The sequence below is a fragment of the Ochotona curzoniae genome, unplaced genomic scaffold (assembly GCF_017591425.1).
Source record: "Ochotona curzoniae isolate NIBS_2020 unplaced genomic scaffold, NIBS_Ocur_1.0 scaffold_4701, whole genome shotgun sequence".
NCBI lineage: Eukaryota > Metazoa > Chordata > Mammalia > Lagomorpha > Ochotonidae > Ochotona > Ochotona curzoniae.
In genome coordinates this window covers 56,708,026-56,714,484 of record NW_024467122.1, presented here as the reverse complement: position 1 = coordinate 56,714,484, position 6,459 = coordinate 56,708,026, and positions in this window count along the sequence as shown.

Here is a 6,459-nt window from a genome sequence, read left to right as displayed (position 1 = left end):
AATCTTGTCACTACTGATACTTCTGGTGAGATCTTTCCTTATGCGGAAGCTATCTTGCACATTGCATGGTCTTTAGTAACACTCTTGACATCTACCCACTGGACGCCAGTAATACATGCGTCCAGAGAACCAAAAAGGCCTCCAGATCAGGCCAACTATCCTGTAATTGAGGGGCCAGGAATGTCTCATGGAAGCAAGGCCATCAGGAATCCCCAGGGCATCTCCACAGGCTCGTCCTGCTGCCTCATCCTGTGCCTTTACAGCTGAGACAGCCTTCTCAGAGACTGTGACTCCTGCTGTACAGGATGTACTCTAGTTGCATGTGAAAGCAGACAAGACACAGGTGTCATAGTTCTGAGTGATGTGTGAATCTGCACCGATTCAGCATAGGGCAAGAAGATTGACGTGTGACTGTCACAGGAACAAAATCTATTGGGGGGAGAAAATTCCACAGCTGCTCTCTGGTGTCCTGAGCAGTGCTAGGAATGGGGAAGATACAATAGATTGTTTCCTTATTAGTTGTGGATAATTTACTTACAGCACAATACTAAGGAATTAGGGTACAGTTGCATAAACCCTCAGGGGGAGGGTTTAGATTTGTATTGACAGGAATGTGCTTGGTAACTGTGGAATTATTCTTCTGATGCCCTCTCAATGTCAGGCTCCACCTTATTCTCCATTTTAGCTTTCCTTTAGTTCAATTCTCCACCCTGAAGCTAAAGAGGAATACACATCAAAAGCTGGTCATTCCACTCTTGTCCAAAGCCATAGGTGTTTCAGTGATTTCACACCGTTCTTTAGGCAACTCTTAAATATTTAGGAAGTTCCTACCTCTATAGATTTTCTCAGTCCCACTTCTCCAATTTCCCAAGTTATCTGTCCCCATCCTTCAAATCACCTACCCAGTTGTTCTTTCCTCTGATATCCTCTTCCATCCCTTACAAGCGTTACATGTCATAAAGGGTGTGCCGTAGCTTTGTCTCCCACAAATCTGTGCCAGGTATTGCTTATCACCTACTACCTACAAACCACTGGGATTACCTGGGATCTGCTGCTTTACTTACATCTTTTTAAACTAAGTATTAAATTTTTAAAATTTATTTATTTGAAAAGTGTGTGTGTGAGGGGCAGGGAGTGTTCCGTCATCTGATTGACTACAAATGCCTGCCAAAGACAGGGCTGGACCAGACTGAAGGCAGGAATGGAATCTAGTTCTCTTTGGAGAGTGACAGGGACACATACACTTGAACCATCATCTGTTGACTTCCAGGGTGTGCATTAACAGGAAGCTGGAATTGGAAGCAGAGCCGGGACTCTGTCCCAGGCACTCCAATAACGGGCTGTGGCAAGCAGCATCTTAACTGCAGTACCAAATGATCACCTCTAATACTTGAGGTCAGTTTTCAGCTATGTTCTTGTAGGCCTGTCTTGATACCCCCCCTGATAGGTCCATCCTTGTTCCAGCCTGGCTAACTCCAAGCTGTAAGAACAAATAACAGAGGGTTTGGCACAATGGCTCAATGTCTTAATCCTCACTTTGCAAGTGCTGAGACTCTATATGGACACTGGTTCATGTCCCAGCTGCTCCACTTCCCTTCCAGATCTCTGCTTGTGGCCTAAGAAAGCAGTAGAGGATGACCCAAAGCCTTGAGACCCTGCACCCACACAGGAGATCCAGAAGAAGCTCCTGGCTTCCGCTTGACTCAGCTCCAGACAATGCAGCCATGTGGGGCGTGAACCAGCAGATAGAAGATATTTCTGTCTCTCCTCTCCATAAATTTGATCTGCCTTTCCAATAAAGAAATAAATCTTAAAAAAATAATAATAATAACACAGGCTGATGTTATGGAATAGTGGGCAAAGTCACCCCCTGTGACACTGACATCCCATATGGGCATCTGTTTGAGACCTGGCTGCTCTACTTCTGATGCAGCTCCCTGCTGGTAGCCTAGGAGGGCAGTCAAGGATGGCCCAAGACCTTGGGACCCTGCACAAATGTGGGAGACTCAGTAGAAGCTCCTGACTCCTGGCTTTGGACCTGCTCAGCTCTGGTCAATGCAGCTATTTATGGAGTAAGCCACTAGATGGCTTTCGAATTAGAAAAAAAAAAGTTTAAGATCAACTTAATTTTTATTGAGTTATTTTAAAAGTAAATTTTATTTATTAGAAATTGAGAGCGAGAGAGAAACTAATCAGGTCTCTCATCATTTTATTCACTCTTCAGTTGCCTGCCAACAGCTCTGGGCCAGACTGAAGCCGAGCTGGAAATTCAACCTTGGTTTTGTTAGGAATTTTCACCATGTACCCAGGACATCAGATGCCAGCGAGCCATACATGACATTGTCACTCATTGGGGAAGTGGTGAAGGTCAAAGCGGACGGAGAGAGCAGAGAAAGAGAGGGGACTCCTGTCATAGTGGTAAGAAGCGTGCTCCAAGGGATCCCAGAGGAGAGGGAGGGCCAAAACCAAAGAACAAAAGAGAAAATGAAAAAGAACATAGGGGCGGATATTGAGAGTACAGAGCCACAGGAATTAGAAGCCACAGTGGTAGGTGGAGCCAGGGATATGGGGCTGCAAGGAATTGGTGGATAGGGCTGTCAGGTACAAAATTGGGTGCTTAACTAAATAGTCAAGGCTTTACAAAAATGAAACTGAAACTTAGGGGAAATGAAAAAAAAAAAAAAGAAAAGCAAGGGAATGGAAGCCTAAGGGAAGCAGCTGTTTAAAGCCGTGGTGGGTGTAAAAATGGTGGGAGTCTCATCAATCTTCAGGGCTGATATTCCAGTCACTCCTCACATTCTTCCCTTTTGTTATATATAAAGGAAAATGTGTGTTGTTCTCTTCCACAGCTCCTTACAGCTGAGTTTGGCCGCAGGGTTCCCCAGGCAGCAATCTCATGGTGGTTGGGGGAGCTGTGTGTGTGTGTGTGTGTGTGTAGGGAGCAGGGTCTCAAGAGGCTGGTATCCCTGCAGAAAAGCTGGTTAAAGGTTTGATTAGAAAAAAAAATTGCATTTCAGTGCAGATGACATGGAGAGAGGGGTTTCTGTAAGGAGTGGCTCAAACAGTGACCCCAAGATTGACCCCACCATCCTGGACCCATTGAACACCTTGAGTACCTGCTTATCCAGCACCACCTTAAATCCCCTAGGTCTCAGCCCCTTTAAGGCCCGCTTACCTGAGTGAGCTTAGAGACCTTCTCACTCCTGGTACCTGCCTACAGCTGTTTGCATTTGCACCCCCCATAACCCACCTGAGGCCATAAAAGTTGCTTCTCTGCTCATTTCTCTCTCTGCTCTCATTTTCTCCCTGCCCCACAGCTACTCCCCTACTTCCCTTGTGGAAATAAAGACCTCTCATGGGCCTCGCTTATTGTGTCTGGCATCTTGGGTTTGTGGCAATAAAGGCAAACAGTTACTTATCAGAAGTCCTTTTGAAAAAGTAGTTTGACCTGGCACGGTGGTGTAGTGGTTAAGGTCCTCACCTTGCACGCCCGGGATCCCATATGGGCACCCTGCTTCCCATCCAGCTCCCTGCCTGTGGCCTGGAAAAGCAGCCAAGGACAGCCCAAGGCTTTGGGACTCTGCATCTGCTCTCCTGTCTTCAGATTGGCTCAACTCCAGCCGTTGCGGCCACTTGGGGAATGAATCTGTCTCTCCTCTCTGTATATCTGGCTTTCCAATAAAAATAAATGTTAAAAAAAAAAAAAAAAGGTAGTTTGAGTTCTCCTCGAGGCTTTTGCAGGAATGCAAAGTGTCTGCAGGTTTGTTTTGATGAGGAGCTTCTGGGGAGGGGGATGCCTTTGTGGTGATGGATAGATTATCAGGAAGGGTGTTGACCTTCTGGTACAGACTCAGCATTCCAAGCATTCTTGACTTTGGAAGGGTGCTGGAGTCACTTCTCAGACCTGAGAGTGTGGGTGTACCTTGGTGTCCAAAGTTGTCATTAGTTCCATACCATTGGACATTTCTGTCATTTCCAATCATACTGTTTAGAACAGAGTTAGAAAAAACTGGCATGCAGACACATCATCTCACTCATAGAATGAAACAGAATGAAATAGAAGGGAATAGCTGGGTTAGAACATACATCATCCACCACTGTATTTTCCTTCAGCTGTGACCTCAAAATCTGTTATCAAATGGAGTTTTTCCTAGTTTAATAAGCAAAAAAATGATAGTTTTTATATAGATTTTAATTGATTTTCTCCTCGCAAAGTTTCATATTTCCTTCTCAGATGATTTACTACCCTTTACTACTTTAGGGTGTCGGTCTTTTTTTGTATCTCTCAAATTTTGTCATAAAGTCCAAATAGAAAGAGTATCTCTCTCTTTTTTAAAATCTTTATTATTATTATTTTAAAGATTTATTTTAGTTTTTATCGTGAAGTCAGATATACAGAGAGGAGGAGAGACAGAGAGGAAGATCCTCTGTCCAATGATTCATTCCCCAAGTGAGCGCAACAGCTGGGGATGTACCAATCCGAAGCCAGGAGCCTCTTCTGGGTCTTCCACATGTGTGCAGTCTCAAAGCTTTGGGCCATCCTGGACTGCTTTCCCAGGCCACAAGCAGGGAGCTGGATGGGAAGTAGGGCCTCCAGGTTAGAACCGGTGCCTATATGGGATCCTGGCGCGATCAAGGCAGGGCCCTAGCTACTAGGCCATGGCACCGGCCCGGAGAGAGTATCTCTTTTTACTATCAGAGGTGAATATTTTTCCCCAATGTGTCATTTATCTTTTGATTTTCTTACCAGTTCAAAAATATTAAATCTATGACTTCATCATTGTGGGATAAATGCTCAAGAACATACTTGCTAGCTTGTATGGTGAGTGCATATTTAGTCATCTGAGAAACTGATAAGCTATTTTCCAAAGTGGCTTTATCATTTTAGAGTACCAGTGATATATGAGAGATCTAATTTCTCCACGTCCTTGACATCATTTGATGTTATCATTTTAAAATTTTAGTCATTTTAATAGATGAATAATGATTATGTCATTATGGTTTTAATTTACATGATCCCTTTTGTTTAATGATATTGAATGCCTTTTCATGAATACATTTGCCATTAAAGACTTTATTCATGTATTTTATTTGTTTGAGAGGCAGAGAGACAAAGAAAAATTTCTCATTTGTTTGTTTACTCACTCCGCAAATATCTGCAACAGTTGGAAATGGGCCGGACTGAAGCAGGGAGCTAGGAGTTCCATCCAGGTCTGCTTTGTGGGTGGAAGGCATCTAAGTACTTGACCCATCATCTGTTCCCTCCAAGGGTGCAAATTATCAGGAAACGAGTTGGAAGCCAAGACAAGACTTGAACCAGGTATCCCAGTTGGTTCTTCTCTTCCCTTCCCTTCCCTTCCCTTTCCTTCCCTTCCCTTCCCTTCCCTTCCCTTCCCTTCCCTTCCCTTCCCTTCCCTTCCCTTCCCTTCCCTTCCCTTTCCTGTTTCACTCTCTGTTTCCTCCCTTCCTTCTGCACAAATTTATTTGCAGATGGATTTATTTGAAAAGCAGAGTTGTAGGAGAGGGTAGGAAGAGCTTCCATCTGTTAGTTCACTCTTTAAATGGCACAATGGTCAGGTTTGAGCCAGCCCAAGCCATGGACTTGGAACTTGAGTGGCAGGGGAATCTTCTGCTTTTCCAGGTGCCCCAGCAAGGAGCTGCATCAGAAATGAAATGTCTGAAATGCTAATAAGTACTTATACGACTTACCAGCATTTAAGATGGCAGCTTAACTCACTGTGCCACAAATGCCAACCCCTCAATAGTTTCTGAACTGCTAAGCCAGGTGCTTACCATTTTGCCATTCATTTACACTTTCATAAAGATTTATTAATTTTTATTGCAAAGTCAGATATACAGAGAGGAAGAAAGAGAGGAAGATCTGTCCGATGATTCACTCCCCAAGTAACCACAATGGCCAAAGCTGAGCCAATCCGAAGCCAGGAGCTAGGAGCCTCCTCGCAGGTGCAGGGTCCCAAGGCTTTATGCCATCCTCAACTGTGGTTTTCCCAGGCCACAAGCAGGGAGCTGGATGGGAAACAGGGCTGCCGGGACGAGAACTGGCACCCATATGGGGTCCTAGCACATTCACGATGAGGACCTTAACCGCTAGACCACCACACTGGACCCTCAGTTACATTTTGATGAGCAGTGGTTTTGGTTGCCTTTGTATAAATATTTCAAATTTCTTTTTTTTAAAAAAAGATTTATTTTATTTTTATTGGAAAGGCAGATATACAGAGAGGAGAGACAGAGAGGAAGATCTTCTGTCTGATGATTCACTCCCCAGGCGGCTGCAATGGCTGGAGCTGAGCCAATCCGAAGCCAGGAGCCTCTTCCAGGTCTCCCGCGAGGGTCCAGGGTCCCAAGGCTTTGAGCCGTCCTCGACTGCTTTCCTGGGCCACAGGCAGGGAGCTGGATGGGAAGTGGGGCCGCCGGGATAAGAACCCGAGCCCATAT